Here is a 14750-nt window from a genome sequence, read left to right as displayed (position 1 = left end):
AATTAGAAGGCAAAGAACTCAATGGTTTAAATCAAACATGGTCACAGTAAATAATAATTCATATAGGTCTGAGAGCGTTAAAAAAAACAAGCCTGAAGGCTTTGTGTCTTAATGCAAGGAGCATTCGGAACAAGGTGGATGAATTAGCTGCGCAAATAGAGGTAAACAAATATGATTTGATTGTGATTACAGAAACATGTCTCCAGGGTGGCCAAGGCTGGGAACTCAACATCCAGGGGTATTCAATATTTAGGAAGGATAGGCAAAAAAGAAAGGGAGGTGGGGTAGCATTGCTGGTTAAGGAGGGGATTAACACAATTGAAAGGAAGGATATTAACTCTAATGATGCGGAATCTGTATGGGTAGAATTGAGAAATATCAAGGGGCAGAAAACATTAGTGGGAGTGGTATATAGACCTCCAAACAGTAATACGGAGGTTGGGGATGGCATTAAAAGGAAATTAGAGAAGCATGCAGTAAGGGCACAGCAGTCATCATGGGTGACTTTAATTTACATATAGATTGGGCTAACCAAATTAGTAAAAATACTGTGGAGGAGGAATTCCTAGAATGTTTATGGGATGGTTTTCTGGAACAATATGGCGAGGAACCAACCAGAGGTTAGGCCATCTTAGACTGGGTATTATGTAATGAGAGAGGATTAATTAGCAATCTTGTTGTACGAGGCCCCTTGGGTCAGAGCAATCATAATATGATAGAGTTCTTCATTAGGATGGAGAGTGAAGTAGTTGACTCGGAGACTAGGGTCCTAAATTTAAATAAAGGAAACTACGATGGTATGAGGCGCAAATTGGATAGGATTGATTGGGGAATGTCACTCAAAGGGTTGACGGTGGATAGGCAATGGCAAAATTCAAAGACCACATGGATGAACTACAGAAGTTGTTCATCCCAGTTTGGGAGAAGACTAAAACAAAAAGGGTGACTCAACCATGGCTAACAAGGGAAATTAGGGATAGCATAAGATCCAAAGAGAGGGCATATAAATTGGCCAGAAAAAGCGGTAACCCTGAGGATTGGGAGCAGTTTAGGATTCAACAAAGGAGGACAAAGGGATTAATTAAGAAGGGGAAAATAGAATATGAAAGTAAGCTTTCAGGGAACATAAAAACTGACTGTAAGAGCTTTTATAGATATGTGAAGAGAAAAAGATTAGTGAAATCAAGTGTAGGTCCCTTGCAGTCAGAAGCAGGGGAAGTTATAATGGGGAACAAAGAAATGGCCGGCCAATTAAATGCATATTTTTGTTCTGTCTTCACAAAGGAGGACACAAATAACCTCCCAGAGATGTTGGAGAACATAGGTTCTGATGAGAGGGAGGAACTGAAAGAAATCAGTATTTGTAGGGAAATGGTGTTAGGGAAATTGACGGGATTGAATGCCGATAAATCCCCAGGGCCTGATAATCTACATCCTAGGCTACTTAAGGAGATGGCCCTAGAAATAGTAGATGCATTGCTGATCATATTCCAAAATTCGCTGGAACCTGGAACTGTATCCATGGATTGGAGGGTAGCTAATGTTACCCCACTATTCAAAAAGGGTGGTAGAGAGAAAGCGGGGAATTACAGATCGGTAAGCCTGACATCGGTAGTGGGGAAAATGCTAGAGTCCATTATAAAGGATGTAATAGCTGAGCACTTGGAAAACAGTGACAGGATTGGACAAAGTCAACATGGATTTACAAAAGGTAAATCGTGCTTGAGTAATCTACTGGAATTCTTTGAGGATGTAACTGAGAAAATAGTTAAGGGAGAACCAGTAGATGTGGTGTATTGGGACTTTCAAAAGGCTTTCAATAAAGTCCCACATAAGAGGTTAGCATGTAAAGTTAAGGCACATGGGATTGGGGGCAAGGTATTGACTTGGATAGAGAACTGGTTGGCGGACAGAAAGCCGAGAGTAGGAATTAACGGGTCTTTTTCCGAGTGGCAGGCAGTGACTAGTGGGGTTCCGCAGGGATCAGTCCTTGGACCCCAGCTATTCACAATATACATTAATGATCTAGAGAAGGGAACTAGATGTAATATCTCCAAGTTTGCAGACGACACAAAGCTGGGTGGGCGTGTGTGCTGCGAAGAGGATACTGAGAAACTCCAGGATGATTTGGACAGGTTGGGTGAATGGGCAGATGCGTGGCAGATGCAATATAACATGGGTAAATGCGAAGTTATCCACTTTGGTGTCAAAAACAGAAAGGCAGACTATTATCTGAATGGCAATAGATTGGGAGAAGGGGAAGTGCAATGAGACCTGGGTGTCCTTTTGCACCAGTCATTGAAGGTAAGCATGCAGGTGCAGCAGGCGGTGAAGAAAGCAAATGGTATTTTGGCCTTCATAGCGAAAGGGTTTGAGTACAGGAGCAAGGATGTCCTGCTGCAGTTGTACAGGGCCTTGGTGAGACCACACCTTGAGTACTGTGTGCAGTTTTGGTCACCTTATCTGAGCAAGGATGTTCTTGCCATGGAAGGAGTTCAGCGAAGATTCACAAGGCTGATCCCTGGGATGGCAGGAATGACGTATGAGGAGAGATTGGGTCGATTGGGCTTATACTCCCTGGAGTTTAGAAGAATGAGAGGGGATCTCATCGAAACTTATAAAATTCTGACAAGTCTGGACAAACTAGATGCAGATAGAATGTTCCCGATGGCCGGAGAATCCAGAACCAGGGGTCATAGTCTAAAGATAAGGGGTAAGCCATTTAGGACAGAGATGAGGAAGAATTTCTTCACCCAGAGAGTGGTGAACCTGTGGAAGTCTCTACCACAGAAGGCGGTTGAGGCCAAGTCTTTAAATATATTCAAGAAGGAGTTAGATATATTTCTTAGAGCTAAAGGCATCAAGGGATATGGGGAGAAGGCAGGTACCGGGCACTGAGTTTGGATGATCAGCCATGATCTCATCGAATGGTGGAGCAGGCTCGAGGGCCGAATGACCTACTCCTGCTCCTATCTTCTATGTTTCTAAAAACTGCTAATCGTCTCATCGACATAACGTCACCGCCGACGACTGCCCGATGGAGAAGAGGAGGAGAACCCATCGAGACGAAACGATGACGGTAGTGGAGGGGAGAGGGTGTGTCGCAGTAGCCGCCCAGCACTGCACCCCTGAGGACCACGTGGCGACGAGGTACCTAGAAGGACCAAAACCCAGACTTCAAAACTCGCCCTCGTTAACAGTTGGCTTTTATCTTTGGATTGGTGAGCATGAATTCTGGCCCCTCATAGCTTAATCTAGTTAGGTATGGGGGTGGGATAAGGATAAGGGGATTGTTAAGATAATTGTTTTCCCTCGATGTGCCGTGTGTTCCCCATTCCCTGCATAAGCGTAGTTATTTGTATTTGCCTGTAATTTTATATTAGTAACTTCTTTTAAGACTGTATTAATTTTCCTGTTCAATAAAATCTTGGTTTTTGCTTGCATCCAAACCACCTGTCTATTCGAGTTTTCTGTATCGCTGCCTGTACCTAAGCCTGGTATCTAGAACACAGGGGCGTGGGAGCGATTCGAACCGCTCACAAACAGTCAGGGCATAACTGACTGGGCGCACATGCCACACCCGCCACCCCCTACAGATTTGAGAATAAGGATCTCTGATAAGAAATGTTTTTGAACTGGTAATGTTGCGACTGACTCAACAACTGTTAAATGAATGTCGGCTCTTAAATAAAACTGTATATTTTTAGAATTGTCTCAAGAGTATTTCTGTATAGACTCGCAAACCCAATTTCTGTACACTCTTTTGTAAGGAGTTGCAGAATTCTGGGGGGCATTCTGGACCCTTATAATATTCAGAAGGTTACAGTCTAGTTAAACCTATTAAAAGTGCTATCCGGAGGACGGGAACATCTTCAGTCGTTCCTTTCCTTTAGGGAGAGATAGCCTGAACCTTTAGGCCCATTTAAGCAACTTATAGAATTTGGCTATCTCTAACTTTAGTTGAAGGTGAACGTCTGGGGAATACGCCTGATCTGGGGTCGCCCAAAAAGGGCTAGGACTTGTAATTATCCCTTCACTACCCATGCTTGCTGTTTTTTTTAGAAGTTCAATTTAGAAGAAATTGTCGATAGTGAGTTTTTATGTGTACATTTGGAGGAAAGTAAATCAGGTTGATTACATTGGTCAGAAGCTACTAATAGAAGTCTGTCTGTTGGCAATTCTGAGTACACGCCAATGTAGACCTGATTTACAATGACATTTTTTTTATTGCATCAATGAAAAATAAGTTTTATTGGTTCAAAACGGGTGTAATTTCAGTACAAATTTATAACTTATTTATAAATTTATAAAGTTTACTGAAATGGTCTTTGTATAAATCATCACATAATTCCCACTCAGAAGCAGCTGTCCTGCCCATGAGAGAATATAAGGGGTGATTCCACAATCTAATGGCCCCAATTAGGTATCATAACCATAGGTTAAAGAATCAGGGATACAGTGTTGCAGGCCTATCTGAAACCCCCTGCTGCCTGCAGGAATGACCTCTCCACTAGAAGTTGCAGGATCATGGAATCACCCCATTGTGCTTTCATAGAATGGTAAATGAGAAGCACATGAAAAATACAGAGAGAAAAATAAACACTGAGCCTGTCCCATGTTGCAACTATGCATCATAAACCTCAAAGTTCCCCGCTCACCAGCAGCCATCCAATCTCCTGCGATAGGCAAAAAAAACCTAGGCCAATTCAGAGGAAAAAACATTTTGTGAAGTTTTTCTCTGACCCCCAGTGGCAATCAAAACCAAGTTGCAGCAGATAACTGTGACCATGAAGTCTATCACCCAACATCTCCTACCTTTTGTATGCAGTGATATCAGCCTCCTCCAGCAACTTATCCAGCTCTCTGTTGAGCATTTACAGCAAATCCGCTCTCGCTGTAAGAGCTGGCAACTTATTCCAGAGGTCAATGACCCTCTGTGAAAAGAAAAACCTCCTGCCATCAAACCAATTCTACACTTATGTAAGTTAGATGTGTGCCCCCTCGTTCCCCTAGCCTATGTGATTCAAATAATCTAACCTACATAGACACAGGCTAATCCTTTCATCATTTCATATACTGAAGTCAGTGGGAATTGGGAAATTGGGAAAGATGTATGACAAGTGGCAGATCCATTATCACTAGTTAAAATTACCCCCATTTGTTTTCCATATACCATCTCAGCACTGGTCGTGAACCTTTCGGGACTCATGCACTATAACACCCTTTCTCTTTCAACAGACATTAATTCAGAACCCAGTACAGTATACGCATCTATGCCATTCCATAGCTACTCACTTCTATAAAGCTACAGTCTGGAATAAAATTTAATTAAATCAGTATACTTTTCAAGCATATATGTGGCTTATCCATGAGGTCCCGTCCAGTGAATTTGTCACAATCGAGGGAAGGCCAAAGAAGAATTGAAAGGGACTCCATTACCACCAAGCGTTGGAGCTCACACAGGCAGGATAAAGTTGGAGAGCCAAGTCAGATGTCATGCAGTTATTGGTATTTATATGCCATATTACCTGGATTATCATTTAATATGTTTTGCCAGTTTAATTGAATGTGCTCAAACAACTACCAATATAAAAATAAAGCAGTAGCAGATTAAGAAAATAAAAACCATATGAAACAGATTAACTGGTATAACGGTAAGACATTTAGCAAGAGTAATATAACAAATTTGAATTTAATATTGAGTTTGAAAAATATTAAAATTGTTTAACTGTCTGAAAAGATCTGGAGAATTTCCAGGTTCAATAAAGTTGCTTGCCTTAAAGTCTGACAAGCAAGCGTTTTATAGTGGTCAATCTTTAGTTGTTTCATTATAGCCATTTACGTCTGTTGTCAATCACAAATGCAAAAAAAAATTATATTTTGCCTTCAGACAGATTCTTGATTCCAGTTTCAAGATGTCTGTATCTATTCTGTTTCTTGGACCAAGCTTTATTTAATGAGTAATTGTAATCTTCAAATCTTACAGTTACATCAACGACTGCCACATCTTCTCCTTTCTGGAATATGAAATCTGGTTTCCAATGGGAACTGTTTGGTGATCCTAATCTCGGTTCAATATTTCTGTCCATCTGCATTTACTCACCTTATCTTTCAGCTTGCCAAAAACTTGTTGTCTTTTAATTACATAAGAACATAAGGAATAAGGGCAGGAGTAGGCCATATGGCCCCTCGAGCCTGCTCCGCCATTCAATAAAATCATGCGAGTCCCTGCATGACCATTTTACTGGAGGAAAATCCTGAAAAGAGGAAAGCCCTGAAACATAAGCAGATAAGTTAATAAAAAAGCAGATAAGTAGCATGTAAACTGCTAGTCTTTTGCCAGCCTCTAAATCTTATTTAATGTTAGATTCTGTAAGATTCACAAAATTTCTACATTTCCCCAAAGGTTATTAATAAGAAAAGGGACCCTGCATGGACATTTTAATGAAAAAGGGTACCCAAAATGGCGTCCGTGCCTCGTGGCAGAAAGCCTGTGAGATTTTTTTTAAACTTGGACTCTGCGGCACAGGCAGCTCGTGGAGAAATCGAAACCAAAGCTGCAGTTTCTGTGAAGAGGGACTTTGCATTTTTAAAACCAAAAAGGACTTTGAATTATGTATTAGATCAAATTGGAGACAGACCAAACCCAGTTAGGCCTATAGTTAAGGCCATCAAGCAGTTTGCATAAATAATGGGGAACAGATTAAGGAAGCCATCGAGGCTGGACATGCCCATCAAGGTGCATTCTAAACAAAACAAGTCAATTATCGTGCCGGTAGATGTGATTACCGGTCATCTAAAAACAGTTAGTATAGATTGCTACCATTATTTAAAATGGCCCGCCAAGATTAAGACAAAGAACTAGCCTGATTTGGCACGCAGATAAGGGTTTTCGAAAGGAATATAATTGAAGTCCCCCGGTAGCAATCGCGCTCTGCTCTTCTCTTCTCTCTGGCCTCTCCTTACTCCTCGCCCTCATGGCTGCTGCTCTTTCCCCATCCCACGCTTACCCCCTGGCCTTTGCCTGTGCCTTTCCCCACTCCATCTGGAATCGCCCAGGCACTGCATCGGGCGGACACGGACAATTCAGGCCAGGCGAGGCGGGACGCGACGAGGCGAGGAGGCAAGACGAACTGAGGAAGACAACGGAGGAGATGAACTGGGGAAGACGACTGAAGACAGGCTTTGAATCATCGGGCCTTCAGTCTCAGCTGACCTGCGACTATCTTCATACAAACTCAAACTGTCGGCCGAGGAAGAGGAACCGTCATCCCTGCAAGGTAAAGTACCCAAGCAGAGACTTTAACTTTGGGGTACTTGTACCTGGACAACGCCCTTGCAGCACCCGGAGACCACGTGATGACGGCAGGCTCCAGAGAGCACCAAGAGCAAACCCCAAACCCCACCGCTGTTTTGAATTCAGCAGATCTTTTTGGATTGGTGAGCATGAAGTTCTGACCCCTCATAGCTTAATCTAGTTAGGTATAGGGGGTGGGATAAGGATAAGGGGATTGTTAAGATAGTTGCTTTCCCTCGATGTGCCGTGTGTTCCCCATTCCCTGTACAAGTGTAGTTATTTTGTATTTTGCCTGTAAAAGTGTATACTAGTAACTTTTTCATAAGATTGTGTTAATTTCCTCTTCAATAAAAATCTTGGTTTTTGCTTACATCCAACCACGTGTCTACTCGAGTCTTTTCTGTATCGCCACCTTGTACCTAAGTCTGGTGTCTAGAACCCAGGGCCGTGGGAGTGATTCGAACCGCTCATAAACAGTCAGAGGCATAACTGACTGGGTGTACGCGCCACCCCACACCACCCCCTACAATTCAGAATCACAGACTTCCTAAAACCAGATGTAGTATCTATTTCACTATTCAAACTGGCTGTCATCAAAAGGCAAAACTAGCTTGAAAAGCCCACCGGCTATGAGCAATGACAAGTTTGAGGTGAAATGTGTATTGTAATCAGCACTATATCAAACCTAATAACATTCTTACTTTTATCCTTCTAAGCTGCATTAAAGTGCCTAACAACTGCAATAATATGCAGCATCAAACAGTCACATTTTATTTCAGGATGCTAAAGAGAATGGAATAAGAGCAAAACAAATGATGATGATGGTTTGCCCATCATTGTCTATGATGACAGCCTATGATTCATTTCCATTTGATACAAGTTGTGGGTTGTCATATGAATGTAAAGTCCGATTTTTATGAGGAATGCTATCCCACACACAGGACATCAGATGTCCGAATGATCCAAGGGCTGATCTTTCCTTCATTTCTTTGGGCTCTGTTTTCTTCATCAAACTGGATACGACTTGCTTCAAGCTTTGTCCTTCAGTGTAGAATCCTTGTATTGATGTGGGGACATGCTGTGTGAGTGACATGCCCTGTGTTTTGCAGTAGTTGAGTTTGTAACTGAGGATCACACAAATCCTTTAATGATTTGAAAGTTTGTGTTGTATACGATGGTTGTGTGGGTTACATATAATATGTCATCAACATAGAGGGAGCTTTTGTGTTTAGTCCTTTGTGCTGCATTGTGGAGGCTTAGGTTCACTCTGATATGTCACCAGAGATGTTATGGTCAGGGCAATGAATGGAAATATGGAGCATGCCATACTGGTCCCCCAGTGAAGTGGGCTTGCAGGCCAGTGGAGGACATTGGTGCACCTTTTGGATTTGGGGTGTGAGTACAGGATTGTAATCCAATTCCTGAAGGTGTCCCAAAAGTGCCGCAAGGAAGAATTTCCACTGGACTTGGTTGAATGCCTTTCCTGCATCCAGTGGTAGTATGAATACAAGGGTATTATTACCGGGGTACCAGTCTGGTGTATTGGTGCTATTGGTGATGCATGACAATGAATATCCCTCTGACATTGTTTCTAGACCAGGGGTTCTCAATCTTTTTGCTTCTGAGGCACCCCCACCCCACTCCCATGTTATACAAATTCCACAGACTCCCTGTAACATAACACAACTATTTACCATGTATAAAAATTCTCCCACTCTCCTTGTTACTGCTGCTGCTGCTATCCCGGCACTGTAGAAAATACTGGTGTAAGGTTTCTTTTTTGCTAGGTCTCTCTCTCTGGTGAGAACTCTCTCTCTTTTGCACAGTAATTTACCGAGTGGTTCGACCCACTCACCCCTTAGGATCTATACACTGGACTTTGAGGCAGGAACTACAATGCAGAAAATACTCTGTAGACCAAGTTTAATGAAACAAAGTGAAATTTTATTGCACAAAGGAAAAATTGAATGTAAGCCAATAAGATACATGGGAGGGAAAACAAATCATAATACAGCACTAACCAATATATCCACAGGCATATTATACTTTACAAGGTTCACCATGAAATAGGGAAACACACGGAACATCGAGGGACAACAACTCATTGTTAATTATCCCCTAAATGCCCATCCCCTAATACTAGCTGGATTAGATTATGAGGGGCCAGAAACATGCTCACCAGTCCCAGTTAGAAAATCGAGGTTTTGAAGTCTGCATTTTGGTCCTCTCAGGCTTCCTGTCTCCACGTGGTCAGCGGAATGCAGCGGGCTGCGACACACCCTTTTCTCCCTTGAGGTAATGGACATGGACAGGCTGGATGTTAGCAGGCCTGGGCGTTGGCGTGGAGAGAGACCAACTGTTTGACCATTTTCAGATAGGTTTCCTCTTGGAGGGTCGCCGTCTTTTCATTTCGTCAAATGGCCTGGGGTTTGTCGATGATCTCCCGATAGCTACCCCGGGTCTGGGCGCTGACTCGATCTTCGCTCTCGAACCGCTCTCTCGAACCTCCCTCTCGAACATCTCCCGATAGCTACCCCGTGTCTCCAGTTATACTTCTCCTCGAGGCACTTATCTCCCGCCATATCAAGGTTAGTCTTTGTTTAATTTTTGGCGGGCTTGTAGCACAGAGGGGTAGTCATTGTGTTTAAAGTACTTTCGGGATGGCCGGTAACTGCCATCTCTGGTCTGGAATGACCTTGTATCGTCTTTAATGGGTCTTGATGTTCCCCTTTGAACTTGAGGCTGTTTCCCTTTGTCTGGGTAAACATTTTGATGGCCTTTATCTACAGGCCGATCTGATTGGATCCGCATCCAATCCATATGTATGAGGTTCTGTCAGGTTTCGCATTCTCCGAAATTGCATTCCAGAACTTACTGTGGGCTTTATCCACAAAAGCTGTCTGTGGACTGCAGGAACCATCTTAAAATGTCCCCAAAAGCTGGTCACGGGGTCTGGTGGCCATTTTGTGTGCTCCTTTTCCTGGGCTTCTTTTAAAACAGTCTGTAAAAATTAAGGCCTTTTCTGCCAATAGACCCTTATAGCACAATGCTAAATTTTGCGAATCCTACAGTCCCCCCTGATGATACTATAACTTGCTTGAAGTATCATAATTCTGGGTGAGCAAAATTTTCTGACTCTCCATAATCAAACCATCCCCTGTATTTACCTATCTATGACCCCACGACATATGCATTTCCCATTTCAGAAAACCCACAGTGTACATTAAGCATCTATAGATGGCAATACATTGGAGTTAAAATCTGACGCACATATTTCCAGGCATGGAGGGGGTCCTAATACCCCTACACCACCTGGTTCATACATATTATCTTTTATTAATAACAACACACATAATAAACTTCAATAAAAATAAAAAAGAAAGAAAATACACACAAAATCACACATGAATGCTATCAAAAATAGAGGAGGGAGGGAAACTCTAACACTATACATAGCAGCAAAATTTAAACGGGTTTCTCCTCATCTACCCGCACATAATGCTCCCTCCATTCTCCTCTGTTCTCATAATTCTGGAAACGTTTGCCCCTCTTAAAATGTAAAAAGAGTAAATAAATCACAATAAAAATCTGACACACTACGAGGATGTGGGAGGCTATCCTAATCCATGAAGGGACTTCTATATTAGTGAACAGGTCCCACCACTGTGGGGTCACTATATCTAATATGTCTGCCCCTATTTCTAATGTCTTCTGCTCCAGTGTGTAAAAATGTTTCTGTGAAACGGCAACGGCTTTTAGTATCTTAGTGAGGTGTTCAGGGAGAGGGGGAATGACGTAGCCAAAATGTGCAATGAATCGTTGCAGATCGGTGAAATTTTCTTTGACAGTGAGGTGAACAGTGGAAGGTTCAGGAATAGGGACAATTCGCTCTTGGGCCACTTGAAGTTCTGCCTTGGGTTTGAAGCAGAAACTGCTGTCACTGACCGGACACCAGCCGTGCTGTCCCTGTTGGTAGTGGGGCACTGCAGTGGTGACACAGTATGTCCCACCTCCTATATATGCCACCTGCGGGGGCACATGGCTTTGTGCCATTGCCTCCATGGTGCAATTTATAGACTTCGCGCCAGCAGTTCTGAACCCACACTGTGGTTTCGAATAGGCATTCAAGTGCTGGGGACACAGGATGATGTGTGCTCCCCGGCTCCGGCACCCCGAGAGGTCGGTACCCGTCATTGAATGCTCCCATCGAATGACGTAAGGTGGGACCGCAGTGTAGCGAATGTGTGCACCCCCTTGAATGACTCCAATGTTCTCCACCCTGTATACCGAGGCGGGTTTAGCTGTCTTTCCCATAACCGGCATTCTTACCACTATACCCATAATGGTGTGATTAGACCGCCCACAGTCCACTAGGACTGGGTAGGCCTCTGAAGCTAGTCTGAGCTGGCACGGACTTAATGCGTTCTCAAATGGGTGGAGGGGCTGCGAGGTGCTTATTGCTGATCCAGGAGGGGACCAAACCTTGTTTTAAATCCTCCAGATTACTGCGGCCCTCGCCCAGTAACCACGCCCCATATAGCACGCACGCCTCGTTCTGCGCAGCCTGATCTGACGCATTCCGATCCTCTCTGATGAGAACATTTACCGTTTTAGCGTGTTTCTCCAGCTCAGCTATGATTTCTTTTAAGTGTAGTGTCATGGCCTGGTCCTCATGTAACTCAAAACCCAGTACCTTATTCTCGTCCCTCAGTATCTTTCTTAACCGCGCTTTTAAACCATTGATCTGGGTCTGCAGCGCCACGTCATCCAGAGTGTTGATGACGGAAGTCCCTGTGTTAAAGGCGGTAAAAATATAATTGACTGTACCCCTTCTTTGTCTCCCTACCCTGTCCAAGACCTCATGTGGTGTGGTGTACAATCCGGCTCTTTCGACATTGGCAAAGTCAAACTCATAAAATTGTCTGAACATATTTGTTAACAGGACCTGGTACAATTGCTCCATTTCCTTGGGGCTCCACTCTGGCAATCGCACCTCGGTGAGGTTTAAAATCACCGAGGCTACCGCATATTGCACCCCTTGGTACAGCACCTGACCTGTGGGTACCAATACCAGTCCATTCCCGGGTCCCTTGGTAGTGGCGGGGCACCCTTCCTTGCAGGATTTGGCTACCGGAATCGTGGGCAGGGGCTTGCGGGGGTGGGTGATGGGCTCAGTGGCATGCACCAGGATCGGAGAGTATGGGACTCCGCATGCCCGCGTGCTGACGTCCCACCTCATCCCTTTCCCAGCATCCTGCCACTGTCTCTGGAAAAAGATGGAGATGCCTGTGGGGCAGACGCGTTCTGAACCCCACATGCAGATGTAAATCCCCTCAGCTGGTTCCCACCATTTGTCCCAACAGACACTCAATGCCCCATGAGTCCCCGTAATAGTCCGATGGGTATTGTTACCCAGTCGTTTCCACTCGACCGTGGAGTTTTTCATGGTCTTACTTAGCTTCCGAAGCCACCACCATCTGTCCAAAGGAACATGTCCATTGCATACTAAACAAATCTTCCTCCCGACGGTTACGCTGACTCTGGGCGCGATGATCCTCACCCTGGGACACATTAGAGATGTCTCTCCGTATGCAAACCTGGACTGGCTGGAGTATTCCATAGAGTTCGACCCCAGCCATCCTGGCCACCTCCCTTCGTGGAAGTAGGTGGCTGTTTCCTCAATGTCCCGTTCACCTGTCCCATCAGTCGCGATGGGGGCTGTGTCCCCGGAGCCTCCATACACAATGGAGTCCTTGGTGTAGCCCCGATAGGCCAAGCTACACCTGATCACTGCGAACACGATGAGAATCCTCTCCATGGTACCTTTGGTTCCTGCAACAGATTAAACGATACAGCCAGGCTCCCGAGAGATTCTGGCCTAGGTGAAGGCATGATCGTGTCTTTCGACCTCGATCCAAAACAAACACACATGCTGGGCAGATTCCAAAACTATTTCTTATAACACCCATCACCTTAAAAATTTACACACCTTATACTTAACCAAACTTAAACTTAACTAAACTTATGTACAGCGCCGCCCATCCCTGGGCGGCCTGCCTAATCCCTGTTTGGACTGCAGCTCACCGCTCCCTGTGGCGGGGCCGCACAGACCTCTAGCTTGAGTCCCCCACAGCCTTTTGCTGCCAATTGGGGACTGCATCTTTCTAGGGATTTCCCAAGTCGGTGTCTGCTGAAGTAGGGGGAATCTGGCCAGAGTTTTATTGGCTGAGGCGTCCGAAACGACCTGCGAGGGGGTACTTCGGGCGAGGCTCCCTTTGCGAGTGGACCTTTGGTTGGGACTTTAGCCCTCACAGCCCGTGGCTTCTCCACGACTGACAGGCTTCGGCTCCCTTCCCTCAGACTCCGCCCCTTTGGGATTTGGGTCTGTGGCAGACAACTCCTCCCTACCTGTCCCTACAGGTGGAGAATCTCCGCCCCCAAGTTCTACCTCCCCTAAGCTTGAGCCGAGGGCGGGACCTCCGTCCTCCGACTCCACCTCCTCCAGAATCGTGTCAGGGGTGGGGCCTAGCTGTTCAGGCTCCCCCCAAACTGTGCTCGGGTCAGGGGGAGGGCCTTGGTCTTCGGGCTCCTCCCCGTCCGAGTCCCAGGCCAATGGGGAAACCTCCCAGGGGGTGGGATAGCTCCTCCCCTCAAGCAGGCTGCGGCGCCAGCCTGTGTGGTCTGTGACTTTTTGCACGCCTCAGGCTGAGGATTTTTACCCTCAGACCTGGCCTCGGTCGTTGGCTCTTTTGCACCCGGCTTAAATAGTTTGCACTGGTTTACATGAAACCATTTAGTGCGCCGGGGCAACTTCACTGTGCGTACCATGGGGCTGGCTTTATCTACAATACTGTAGGGCCCCATGTACAGTGGATCTAAACTCCCCACTCGGGCAGCGTTTCCTACCATGACCTTGTCTCCTACTTCCCACTTCTGGGCTACGGTGGTGGGGACCGGTGGGTCTTGCACCGATTCCCGTCTTGCCTTGTCTATGGCTCTCTCTCCAGCGTGGATGGTCAGACCCAGGAATTTTACTTCCTGCTGGCCGATCCGTGCCTTCTTTGGGATTACCTTGAAACCCTTTCTGCCTAACAGCTCCAATAGCTCAGCCAATAGTGGGCCGTGCTCCTCCCTGGAATCTGTGAACAGGAGCAGGTCGTCCACATACTGCACTCGCCGATTGGGCTGGCTGAACTCTTTTAAGCTCCCTGCCATACATTGATGGAAAATGCTGGGGCTGTTATGGAAACCCTGTGACAAGCAGTTCCAGGGTACTGTTGCCCTTTGAAAGCAAAGGCAAACTTGTACTGATCCTCCCTCCTTAAAGGGATGGACCAAAACCCATTGGAAATATCCAGCACCGTGAACGTGGTTGCGGATGCTGGAATACGCCCTATCAGGTCGGCAACAGCTGCTACCGTCGGTGCGCAGGCTGGGATGTTACTATTGAGGA

This window comes from Somniosus microcephalus, chromosome 11 (assembly GCF_052327205.1).
Source record: "Somniosus microcephalus isolate GS21.2 chromosome 11, FLI_Smic_1.0, whole genome shotgun sequence".
In the NCBI taxonomy this organism is placed as follows: Eukaryota; Metazoa; Chordata; class Chondrichthyes; order Squaliformes; family Somniosidae; genus Somniosus; species Somniosus microcephalus.
The sequence above is the reverse complement of the archived record's forward strand: the minus strand, read 5'-3'. Positions refer to the sequence as shown.